General features: G+C 46.9%; 1 protein-coding gene across 1 annotated transcript in view; it reads right to left on the reverse strand.

Moving 5' to 3' along the window:
- Positions 1-3351, reverse strand: part of EP400 (E1A binding protein p400) — a 174108-nt gene extending 170757 nt beyond the window's left edge. Inside the window, 1 exon segment of the mRNA XM_044275617.1 lies at positions 3269-3351. The gene's annotated coding sequence lies outside the window, so the exon portion shown is untranslated.
- Positions 3352-13548: the final 10197 nt, after the last annotated feature.

Genomic DNA, 13548 nt, shown 5'->3' on the forward strand with positions numbered 1-13548 from the left:
ACTAGAGGGGCTCTGCAGGGTCCACCGGCTGCCTCATGCACACAGGGGAGATTTACTACGGCTCTAGGCCACAACTGGTGTACAAGAGACACAAATGTTGTTGCAAGTGCAGATTTGTGACAAAATATGTGACTTTTTAGCTTTTTCCTACATCCTCGTCACTTTTCCAAAATGTAAGCGTGGGGTGGGTGAGAGGAGGCGGTCCCTAGGCGGGACCTCTGGGACACGACAAAATTAACAACAGCTCCTAGCAGGAGTAGATTTCAAAGGCGTGCACAATGCTGGTCTTAAAGGGCATCTGTCAGCAGTTTTGTACCTATGACACAGACTGACCAGTTGCATGACTAAAGACATCTGTGTTGGTGCCATGTTCATATGTGCCCGCATTGCTGAAAATAATGGAGTTGTAAAATATGCAAATGAGCCTCTAGAAGCAATGGGGGCGTTGCTGTTACTCCTAGAGGCTCTGCTCTCTCTGCAACTGCTGTGCCCTCTGCACTTTCACAGGTGATCACCCTGACCCTGTCAATCAAAGTGGAGAGGACATGGCAGCTTCAGAAAAGGTGGAGCCTCTAGGTGTAATGGCAACGCCCCCGTTGCTCCTAGAGGCTCACTTTGAATATATTAAAACTTCTCAGTAATGCGGGCACACGTGAAGATGGGACCAACACTGATGCCTTCAGCTGCCAAGAGCGCATGTAACAGGTCAGCCAGTGTCATAGGTCCAAATGCTGCCTCTAGAATACCTCTTTAACAGGACGTGTGCAGAAAGATGCCACAGTAGGATTTTGTCTTGTGGTGGCTGCATCATTGGGGGGCATTCACTAGAGCCTGATTATGTTCCGTTCTCGCCACAGCAGCGCCATTCAGATGAATCAAACTGATATTCAGCAACAGAATCTGCCACATGGGAAGACCCCCCTTATAACAAGGAAGACCCCACACTGCATGCAATCCCATTTGTAGGAATATAACATCTGCTCGCTGTGGGAAAAAAATGCAGCTCTAAAAAGGCATAAAACCGCCAAGTGTGAGGGAGGGCTAAGGAGTAGTCTATCAGCCGTCATGTGTGAGGCGGTATTATTTACAGGCATTGTCGGAGTTACAGAAAAGTCACTATAAGGGGGTCTTCTGTTCACAACCAAGAAGAGAGACAGAAAGAGTCTACGTAGACGTATAGCGCACCCGATCCTGGGTGACGTCACCACATGACACAGGAGGGCGAGGGGCACCCATAAACTGGGCATAGAGAGAAGGGTTTTCTATGGCACACAACTCCTTTAACTCCATATTTTCTAAAATGCATGTGGGCAGGACTGTCTGATCATTTGGGGGGGTTCCCGACCCCCCTTTGCAGCAGATGTCAGCAAAGATAAGGATCAGGCGATTGGATTTTAATATTCCCATTCCTTTAGTTGCGAAGGGAGATAAGCCACTGCCACAGGTGTGTTGCTGGACCTCATTTCTCCCTTCCCATTCAGAACACACGCATGCTCAGCCAAGCCGAGCATGCACGTGTATGGGGGGAGGGACGGACACAAAGGAATATAAGACATTCAAATGAAAGCACAGTATCATCTATTAGGAGAGGGGATCATAAAGTAAGGGGTGCTCATGTACCAGGGACTCTTGGGGAGACTCGGGGAGTGCACCCGCTGCCCCCACTGTACCAGGGTATAGCATAGAGGGAAGTGCACCCGCTGCCCCCACTGTACCAGGGTATGGCATAGAGGGGAGAGCACCCGCTGCCCCCACTGTACCAGGGTATGGCATAGAGGGGAGTGCACCCGCTGCCCCCACTGTACCAGGGTATGGCATAGAGGGGAGTGCACCCGCTGCCCCCACTGTACCAGGGTATGGCATAGAGAGGAGTGCACCCGCTGCCCCCACTGTACCAGGGTATGGCAAAGAGGGGAGTGCACCCGCTGCCCCCACTGTACCAGGGTATGGCATAGAGGGGAGTGCACCCGCTGCCCCCACTGTACCAGGGTATGGCATAGAGGGGAGTGCACCCGCTGCCCCCACTGTACCAGGGTATGGCATAGAGGGGAGTGCACCCGCTGCCCCCACTGTACCAGGGTATGGCATAGAGGGGAGTGCACCCGCTGCCCCCACTGTACCAGGGTATGGCATAGAGGGGAGTGCACCCGCTGCCCCCACTGTACCAGGGTATGGCATAGAGGGGAGTGCACCCGCTGCCCCCACTGTACCAGGGTATGGCATAGAGGGGAGTGCACCCGCTGCCCCCACTGTACCAGGGTATGGCATAGAGGGGAGTGGTCCCGCTGACTCTTCAGCAATAATACATGAGGCACACAGCACAGAGAAGACTTTAGTGCCATCGGAATCAGAAAACTAGAATTGGTGACACATGGACTCATGGACTTAGGGAAACAGGAAAGAGTTTCACCTGCAGGGTCCGGGGGGAGACACTGACAGACCGGAAAGACATGCTTGGCAAGGGGGAAAGCCACTGACAGCCAGATGTGGCGTCATCATCACCTGGTGCCTGGCGGCAGAGACCCCCTCTACATCTGGATGAGGGGGCACAAAATCCTACAAAGCTCAGCTCCCGTTCAGCTCCCCTGAGGCTAATCGTATCAAACTGGTGTAAAGTAGAACTGGCTTAGTTGCCCCTAGCAACCAATCAGATTCCTCCTTTCATTTTCCAAAGGAGCTGTAAAAAAAATGAAAGGTGGAATCTGATTGGCCAGTTCTACTTTACACCAGTTTGATAAATGACCCTATAGATAGTAAGCTCTTGGGACCAGGGTCCTATTGTTTGGGTCGCTGATTAGTTTTGTAATGTCTGATTTCTGTGTACACGTTCCATCTGATCGTAAGGGTCTACGGAATATGTTGGTGCCATATGGATAAAGCTAATTGCCTGGCACTGACAGCACTGGAGGGGGCACATAGAGACCCCAAGGGGTCCAGCTCTTCAGTCCATTCCCTTTTTATTCAAGACTTTTACCCATTTGATGCCAATTGCTCGGTAAGGATAGCATTATCCCCAATGGCATGGCCTCCCGAGGCCCAGACATGGCACACATGCTGCAGAATAACGGGCAGCATCCTCGGCAGGTGACAGCCAGGCTCGGGCTGACAGCAGGGAGTTGGGCCGGAAGGGGGCGGTGCAGGCCCCGAGCTACGTGAGGGGACAAGCCTGCTTTCAGGCCCAGCACCAGGGACAGCGGCCAAGTCCGGACAGCTGGCTGCCGCTGCGAGGCCTGGAAGCGCCGTTCTCTCCCCAGATAAGCAGACTCACCTGTCTCCCCCATCAGTACGGGCATCGGGCTCCGCTTTCCACTGACAACAGAGCGCTCTACGGAGGCTCGCATAGGACAGGCGGCCCGGATCATTCACGCATGCGCAGGACATCCCTAAGCAGACAAAGGCATCAGCTGAGCAGTGACAAGTATAGATAGCGGCCAGTGACGGCTGACGCTCCGGTATATGACGGCGCTGCCGCGGCCGGGGAACGCTCCGGTATCGCCTGTACCATGCACAGTACTCCCAGTAGTATGCTATTATGGGAGTGGGCAGAGTCTAGCTACAGCCCGGTTCCATGAAAAGCTTTGTCATTATATAACCATAATTATAAATGCTTAGAAACCGCAGGGAGCAGCCGCTCCACCCTGTTCTCTGCCCGTCAGTAAGTTACAGGATCGCGGAAAAGATCGTATATTCAGGAATCACATCCAAAAGGTGAACCTCATATTCTACAGATTCGTTACACACAGAGTGATCCGTTAATGGTGATGATTACGGCTTACAGCTAATAAAACCCAAAGTCAGGATCTCGGAAAATTACACTATTATAGAACATCAATCAAAATGATATTTAATACAGAAATGTTGGCCTCCTGAGATGTGCAGTGTATGCAATCAATGGTCGGCCAGGGCTCCTGTACATGGAGGCGATCAGCCGGTGGCACTGCTAAGGTGTATGGAGTCCAGCTCATCTGCACCGTTGGGTCTGGTGTCTCATCTTCCTCTTAATAATACCCCAGAGATTTTAGGTCAGCGATACCATGGTTATTAAACCAGGTACTGGTACTTTGACAGTGTAACCAGGTACTATTACTTTTGACAGGGCAACCAGGTACTGGTACTTGTGGCAGTGTAACCAGGTACTGGTACTTTTGACAGTGTAACCAGGTATGGGTACTTGTGGCAGTGTAACCAGGTACGGGTACTTGTGGCAGTGTAACCAGGTACGGGTACTTGTGGCAGTGTAACCAGGTACGGGTACTTGTGGCAGTGTAACCAGGTACTTGTGGCAGTGTAACCAGGTACAGGTGGCAGTGTAACCAGGTACAGGTGGCAGTGTAACCAGGTACTGGTACTTGTGGAAGTGTAACCAGGTACTGGTACTTGTGGCAGTGTAACCAGGTACTGGTACTTGTGGCAGTGTAACCAGGTACTGGTACTTGTGGCAGTGTAACCAGGTACTGGTACTTGTGGCAGTGTAACCAGGTACTGGTACTTGTGGCAGTGTAACTAGGTACAGGTACTTGTGGCAGTTTAACTAGGTACTATTACTTTTGACAGGGCAACCAGGTACTATTACTTTTGATAGGGCAACCAGGTACTGGTACTTGTGGCAGTGTAACCAGGTATTGGTACTGGTGGCAGTGTAACCAGGTACTGGTACTTTTGGCAGTGTAACCAGGTACTGGTAGCAGTGTAACCAGGTACTGGTACAGGTGGCAGTGTAACCAGGTACTGGTACTTGTGGCAGTGTAACCAGGTACTAGTACTTGTGGCAGTGTAACCAGGTACTAGTACTTGTGGCAGTGTAACCAGGTACTGGTACTTGTGGCAGTGTAACCAGGTACTGGTACTTCTTGCAGTGTAACTAGGTACAGGAACTTGTGGCAGTTTAACTAGGTACTGGTACTTGTAGCAGTGTAACCAGGTACTTGTGGCAGTGTAACCAGGTACTGGTAGCAGTGTAACCAGGTACTGGTACCTGTGGCAGTGTAACCAGGTACTGATACTTGTGGCAGTGTAACCAGGTACTGGTACTTGTGGCAGTGTAACCAGGTACTGGTACCTGTGGCAGTGTAACCAGGTACTGATACTTGTGGCAGTGTAACCAGGTACTGGTACTTGTGTCAGTGTAACCAGATACTGGTACTTCTTGCAGTGTAACTAGGTACAGGCGGTGGCGACTCTAGGAACAATATATAGGGGGGCACAAAGATACCACAGTCAAAAATGGGGGGCAAAAACAAAATAAGTATATATAAATAAGAATTGTGGTATGCAGGGATACATTTATAATAAAGCAATTTACTTACAAAAGAAGCTATTCAGTCGTCTGCTGTGCCGTCCTCTGCTTGCTTCCGTGGATTCTTTCTCCTTCTTTCTGTCTCTCGTCAGTGCCCAGGCGCACTGTTATGGTGGATCTGTGGAAGACACACTGTTATGGGGGCATCTGTGGATGACACTTATTATGCCTCTCATCACTCCCATATCAGCCCTTATGCCTCATTAGCCCCCATATCAGCCCTTATGCCTCATTGGCCCCCATTATTCCTCTTATTAGCCCCCATTATGCCTCTTATCACCCCCATATCAGCCCCCATGCTTCTCATTAGCCCCTATATCAGCCCTTATGCCTCATTAGCCCACGTTATTCCTCTTATTAGCCTCATATGCCTCATTAGCTCCCATATGCTTTATTAGCCCCATGATGTCTCTAATTAGCCCCCATTATTCCTGTTATTAGCCTCCATTTTGCTTCTTATTAGAGCCCATATTCCTCTTATTAGCGCCCATATGCCTCTTATTAGCCCCCATATGCCTCTTATTAGCCCCCATATGCTTCATTAGCCCCCATATGCCTCTAATTAGCCCCATATGCCTCTAATTAGCCCCATATGCCTCCAATTAGCCCCCATATGCCTCCAATTAGCCCCCATATGCCTCCGATTATCTCCCATATGCCTCTAATTAGCCCCATATGCCTCTAATTAGCCCCCATATGCCTCCAATTAGTCCCCATATGCCTCCAATTAGCCCCCATATGCCTCCAATTAGCCCCCATATGCCTCCAATTAGCCCCCATATGCCTCCAATTATCCCCCATTATGCCTCTCATGATTAGCCCCTATTATGCCCCCAGCAGCCACATTTTTTATAAAATAAAAAAACACCTCTCCTGCTCCTGGACGGACGCCGCCTGCATTTTTCTCTCTCCTCAGTCGACTGTGCTCTGAACTAGAACGTACAGCGTGAGGTCACAGAGCGCCCTCACACTGTGCGCGGCCCTGCACAGCCGACAGCCGAGGACCAGGAAGTGGTAAGTACAGAGCGTTTACCGCTTCCTGGTCCTTTGGTACTAATGAGCGCTTTCACAATGGAAGCGCTCATTAGTATTCACCGACCTGCTTTGGGGGGAATCAGCGGGGGGCACCTGGGGGGGCAAAGAATAACATGGGGGGGCAAATGCCCCCCCTTGCCCCCCTGTAGCGACGCCACTAGGTACAGGTACTTGTGTCAGTTTAACTAGGTACTGGTACTTGTGGCAATGTAACCAAGTACTTTTGGCAGTGTAACCAGGTACTGGTGGCAGTGTAACCAGGTACTGGTAGTAGTGTAACTAGGTAATGGTACCTGTGGCAGTGTAACTATGTACTGGTACTTGTGGCAGTGTAACCAGGTACTGGTACTTGTGGCAGTGTAACCAGGTACTGGTACCCGTGGCAGTGTAACCAGGTACTGGTACTTGTGGCAGTGTAACCAGGCACTGGTACTCGTGGCAGTGTAACCAGGCACTGGTACTCGTGGCAGTGTAACCAGGCACTGGTACTTGTGGCAGTGTAACCAGGTACTGGTACTTGTAGCAGTTTAACTAGGTACTGGTGGCAGTGTAACCAGGTACTGTTGGCAGTGTAACCAGGTACTGGTACTCGTGGCAGTGTAACCAGGTACTGGTACTCGTGGCAGTGTAACCAGGTACTGGTACTCGTGGCAGTGTAACCAGGTACTGGTACTCGTGGCAGTGTAACCAGGTACTGGTGCTTGTGGCAGTGTAACCTGGTACTGGTACTTGTGGCAGTTTAACTAGGTACTGGTACTTGTGGTAGTTTAACTAGGTACTGGTGGCAGTGTAACCAGGTACTGGTACTTGTGGCAGTGTAACCAGGTACTGGTACTCGTGGCAGTGCAACCAGGTACTGGTACTTGTGGCAGTGTAACCTGGTACTGGTACTTGTGGCAGTTTAACTAGGTACTGGTGGCAGTGTAACCAGGTACTTGTGGCATACTGGTATATGATGTCTGATTTCTATTTTTTACATCATGGGATAACCCCTTTAAAACACACTGGATCTGCACTAAATGCCTAGCAGTAAGGAGCAAATGGCAGGTGCAGAGTATTTGAATGCATGTGATTTCCCTGGTCACATGACCCTCCATTTCTAGCCATGCTATGGACAGGACCTCTGTGTGGACAGCACAAAAGACTTGGCAAACAAACAGGGCACAGTTTATGAAAAACGGAGAAACTGGTGCAGAATTTCAGCAAATACTTTACTAGTAAGTGCCGTATAATCATCTCACTATGCTATGCAGTCTCTGGTAAAACGGGAACTACAGAAATAGCGTGGCTCCATTCACTGCTATGGGAGTCACAAAAACAGTGGAGCTTGGCCACTTCACCCCCTGAGGGCCTCTGGGGCAGACTTCCAAGTCTGGACCCGTGGAAGTAATCATACTTACCTGATCCCCACCACTAGGTTCTGGCTCCTTCACTCTACCCACAACATCTGGTTTGATGTGCGTCATGTCTCCCATGCAGCATGTCACTTGACACATGGGACCTTCATCAATATCCAGGTGACCTGAGAGCTGCAGCAGGCAAGGGGATAGTGAAGGAGCCAAACCCCAGCGGTGGAGATCAGGTAAGTATGATTTCCTCTGCCAGTCTCCCAGAGAGGCCCCCAGGGGTGAACAACCCCTTTAAAGGGAATCTATCAGTTGCATTATGCTGCTCTCACTGTTTGCCTACAAGTCCAGTGGATGAGTCTGGGATTGGCTAATGCCAGAACATTATCTCTCTGACTGCACTGTGCCAACCGTAGTTTGGTGGAGGAGGGCTGATGCTATGGGGTTGTATTTCAGGGGTTGGCCTAGGCCCCTTAGTTCCAGTGAAGAGATATCTTAATACGTCAGCATACCAAGACATTTTGGACAACTGTATGCTTCAGTCTGCGGAAGTTTCTTGTCTGTTCCAGTATGACTGTGTCCCAGTCCATACAGCCATGGTTGGGCAAGTTTGGTGTAGAAGAATTTGACTGTCCATACAGAACCTTGACCTCAACCCCGAACACCTCTGGGATAAAGTAGAACAGAGATTGTGAGCCAGGCCCTTTCATCCTGCATCACCGTCTGACCTCACAAATGTACTGGATGAATGGGTGGAAATTACCACAGACACACTTAAAAATGCCTTCCCAGTGACGTGGAAGCTGGTTTGGTAGCAACAAACGGGACAACTCCATATTATGCCTATAGATTTAGAATGGGATGTCATAAAAACTTGTGTAGGTGCCCCAATACTTTAGTCATTGTAGTGGTTTTTGTGAAAGCTTTCTGGACAAACGAAGAAGTGGGTTGGAAAGAATTAAAATATATAAAGGAACAGCTATTACCTCCCCTATCTGCTGGATCCACTTCTAGCTTTGGCTAAAAAGAAAAAAAAAGGGTCACAAAAACCTGTGTGTGAACCTACACTAAGACCTCTTGCACACGAATGTTGTGTGCCCGTTGGCTGTATTGTGTCCAGCATACGGCGGATTCGCAATACACGGGCAATGGCCCGCGTGCACTCCGCATCACTGATGTAGACCCATTCACTTGAATGAGAAAAAAAAATTGGTTGCAGTGCTCACCTGGTCTGTTGCAAAAACGGACATGTTCACCTGAGTTTAAAAAAATCAAGACTTGCAATATCAGGTGCTAACAAATAACAAATAACTCCACCTACAAAACCTGTTTCCAAATCACATGGCCTAAAAACACATAAAAGTAAATACAAGAGATTATAAAATACACATAAGAAACAGAATCAGTAATGCAATATCAAATCATGTTTATGATTGAGACCTTTTGGAACGCGAGAGTCCATGCGAAAAATCCAAAAGGAGTCTCTAATTAAAAGTAACCTTCTATGATCACCTCCTCGTTTAGGAGGATTAACCCTTTCCAAACCCTGTACCTAAAGACCTTTTATGTTCCCAGCATGAAAAACTGGATAATGTAAACTGACTGCTGATACATTCTTAGTTTTAGCATGTGGTATATCAGAGATATGTCTCCAAATCCTCACTTTGAGACTATTGGTAGTGCAACCTACCTACTGAAGGTAGCACGAAGAGCATGTCCTACAATACACCACAAAGCTGGTAGTACAGTTGATGTTTTAATTCCAAAGTCATTTGATTAGCAGTAGAGAAAATACACTGGCCAGTCTGAATACAGTGGGATGCGAAAGTTTGGGCAACCTTGTTAATCGTCATGATTTTCCTGCATAAATCGTTGGTTGTTACGATAAAAAATGTCAGTTAAATATATCATATAGGAGACACACAGTGATATTTGAGAAGTGAAATGAAGTTTATTGGATTTACAGAAAGTGTGCTATAATTGTTTAAACAAAATTAGGCAGGTGCATACATTTGGGCACTGTTGTCATTTTATTGATTCCAAAACCTTTAGAACTAATTATTGGAACTCAAATTGGCTTGGTAAGCTCAGTGACCCCTGACCTACATACACAGGTGAATCCAATTATGAGAAAGAGTATTTAAGGGGGTCAATTGTAAGTTTCCCTCCTCTTTTAATTTTCTCTGAAGAGAAGCAACATGGGGGTCTCAAAACAACTCTCAAATGACCTGAAGACAAAGATTGTTCACCATCATGGTTTAGGGGAAGGATACAGAAATCTGTCTCAAAGATTCCAGCTGTCTGTTTCCACAGTTAGGGACATATTGAGGAAATGGAAGACCACAGGCTCAGTTCAAGTTAAGACTCAAAGTGGCAGACCAAGAAAAATCTCAGATAGACAGAAGCGACGAATGGTGAGAACAGTCAGAGGCAACCCACAGACCAGCACCAAAGACCTACAACATCATCTTGCTGCAGATGGAGTCACTGTGCATCGTTCAACCATTCGGCGCACTTTACACAAGGAGATGCTGTATGTGAGAGTGTTGCAGAGGAAGCCTTTTCTCCACCCACAGCGCAAAAAGTGCCGCTTGAGATGGGCTAAAGCACATTTGGACAAGCCAGCTTCATTTTGGAATAAGGTGCTGTGGACTGATGAAACTAAAATTGAGTTATTTGGCCATAACAAGGGGTGTTATGCATGGAGGAAAAAGAACACAGCATTCCAAGAAAAACACCTGCTACCTACAGTAAACTATGGTGGTGGTTCCATCATACTGTGGGGCTGTGTGGCCAGTGCAGGGACTGGGAATCTTGTCAAAGTTGAGGGACGCGTGGATTCCACTCAGTATCAGCAGATTCTGGAGACCAATGTCCAGGAATCAGTGACAAAGCTGAAGCTGCGCCGGGGCTGGATCTTTCAACAAGACAACGACCCTAAACACTGCTCAAAATCCACGAAGGCATTTATGCAGAGGAACAAGTACAACGTTCTGGAATGGCCATCTCAGTCCCCAGACCTGAATATAATTGAAAATCTGTGGTGTGACTTAAAGAGAGCTGTCCATGCTCGGAAGCCATCAAACCTGAATGAACTAAAGATGTTTTGTAAAGAGGAATGGTCCAAAATACCTTCAACCAGAATCCAGACTCTCATTGGAACCTACAGGAAGCGTTTAGAGGCTGTGATTTCTGCAAAAGGAGGATCTACTAAATATTGATTTCATTTCTATTTTGTGGTGCCCAAATTTATGCACCTGCCTAATTTTGTTTAAACAATTATAGCACACTTTCTGTAAATCCAATAAACTTCATTTCACTTCTCAAATATCACTGTGTGTGTCTCCTATATGATATATTTAACTGACATTTTTTATCGTAACAACCAACGATTTATACATGAAAATCATGACGATTAAAAGGTTGCCCAAACTTTCGCATCCCACTGTAAGTCCACAACAAATGCATGTGCGATGTCCGCACCTGTAGTTGCCTTTATGATGTAACCACGTAGGTTGATTATAATCCGCATCAGAGAACATACTTGGGCTCACTCTCTGAGCAATGGTCGGTGCACGGCGGGCAATACGTTTGCCCCCAAATTGTGCAACATCCAGCCACTGCTCATCTGAGCTTCCTGATAATATGGTAGATTTTGGAATATTCAAGACTATAATTCGTAACAAGAACTGGAGTTGTCATTTTTTCTTTATTATTACAGCTGCCCGTTTTATTTTGCATTATCTTGGGAAAAACAAGGTCCACACGTGATTTTGACAATGCACATCTTTTTGCCTGACTCAAGTAATGACCTGAAAATTGCTGCAATAAAAGTCCGCCGGCAACCACATCCATCTCCTTCAAAAAAGCCACATCCTCAGAACAATTGCGTCTAGTACGTATACGTTCTCCCATAGGAATATTATGAATGACATGTGGGAGATGACATGATGTGGCAAGAAGGGTGGTGTTGCCGGCAGTTTGCTTGCGGTAAGTATGTGTAATCACCACTGATTTGCTGACATCACCAGTGAGGAGAAGATCCAGAAAAGGGATGGAGGAAACATTAGAACTAAGAGTAAATTTAAAGGGGTTGGCCACTTTCTGGCTGCTTGTGACCAATCTGTATGTAAGATGACTATATGAAAATTGGCAATATATTCTATGTTGATATTCTTTACCATTTGCTATATTTCATAGGCCATGCCCCCTTGTCTTTTGTGCTGTCCACATAGAGGTCCTGTCCATAAGATGGCCGCTGATGGAGGGTCATGTAACCAGGCATATCACCTCCATGTGATGTCTCCTGCATTCAAATACACTGCATCTGCCCTAAACTCCCAAAATTGCAAGTGCACATGGCAGGTGCAGTGTATTTGAACAGAGGAGACATCACATAGAGGTGATTTGCCTGGTCACATGATCCTCCATCAGCGGACCTCTGTATTGGCAGAAGAAAAGACTTGGCAAACAAGGGAGCATACCTTATGAAATATAGAAAATGGTGCAGAATTTCAACAAAGGCTATATTGGTAAGTGCCAAATAATCATCCTACAAACACATTGATCAACAATAGCCAGAAAGTGGCCACCCCCTTTAAGATTACATGTATTGTTATTCAGACAATCTCCAAACAGTGGTATGCTCGCTTGTTCTCCCGACCATATGAATGACAGGTCGTTGATATAACGACCATACCACTGCAGGGAGGCCCCCCCCCCCCCCCCCCCCCCATCCCCAAGGATTTTGAGCAGAAAACAAGTATTTGCACTCCCACCATGCTATATATCGGGGGTGGCCAACCTTACAGACCCAAAGACCCACAAAAAAAAACGTATGACTGCCAGGAGCCACAAGCTATATATACATTTACACAAATATGCGTGCACACAACAGTATTACTGCAATTGAGTTTTCAAACATTTAAAAGTGTATTTAAACCGCCTTTCCTACCTGTAATGTAGACAACTTTAGTGAGACTTCTGGCAATCTTTTTCTTTCACAATGTGTTTCAAATCTGGCTTGTATTCAGTCGTTGCTACTCGAAGCAATTCTTTAACATGTGTGTCAGTAAGAACAGAACGATGCTTTGATTTCACATGTTTCAGGGTGGAAAAAACAGATTCACAAATATAGGTTGAGCCAAACATTGATAGAAGCTTCAGTGCAGCTCGTTTTACTTTGGGATACTTCTCCATAGGCATGATTTTCCAAAACTCCAGGGTTCCCTCACTCAGAATTGACCTGATTCGGTCATCTTCCAAAAGTTCAATCATCTCAATTTGTGTTGTTGCTTCATCTGTCACCAGCGGGGGTTTCAAATCTGAATCGGCAGCAAATGGGTTAACGAGGAATGTAATTGGTGGCCTCTTCAGCTGTAGATCCTGGAATCTGTCCTCAAGGGTCTGCTGTAGGTTTTCAAGAAGTTCTGCGTAGTAAGAAGTTCTCTTTTTTAGGATCTTAGCAGCTTGGGCACTTGCATTTGACACAGAGGGAAAATGTATTAGTTCTCCCTTTCTCAGATTAGTTTTAAAAAGCTTGAGCTTGTTAATAAATGCAAAAACTGTTTGCACTAGATCGGGCAGCATCTTTAATTTCCCTTGGAGGTCAAGGTTGAGTCTATCCAGGTGGTGCAGCATGGCCAGATCCAAAATCCACTGGGAATCAGAAAGCACAAGATAGTCTTTGTGTTTTTCTTCCAGAAACAACTTTACCTGACTCAAAAGTAAAAAAAAAAAAAAAGAGATATCACCTTACCTCTTGAAAGTCACTTTACAGAGCAGTGAAGTGGCAAATCACTGGGAAGGTTCTCATCAAGGTCTGCAATGAGATTTCTGAACTGTCTGTGATTAAGCGCATGAGTGCGAATA

This window comes from Bufo gargarizans, chromosome 1 (assembly GCF_014858855.1).
Source record: "Bufo gargarizans isolate SCDJY-AF-19 chromosome 1, ASM1485885v1, whole genome shotgun sequence".
Taxonomy (NCBI): Eukaryota; Metazoa; Chordata; class Amphibia; order Anura; family Bufonidae; genus Bufo; species Bufo gargarizans.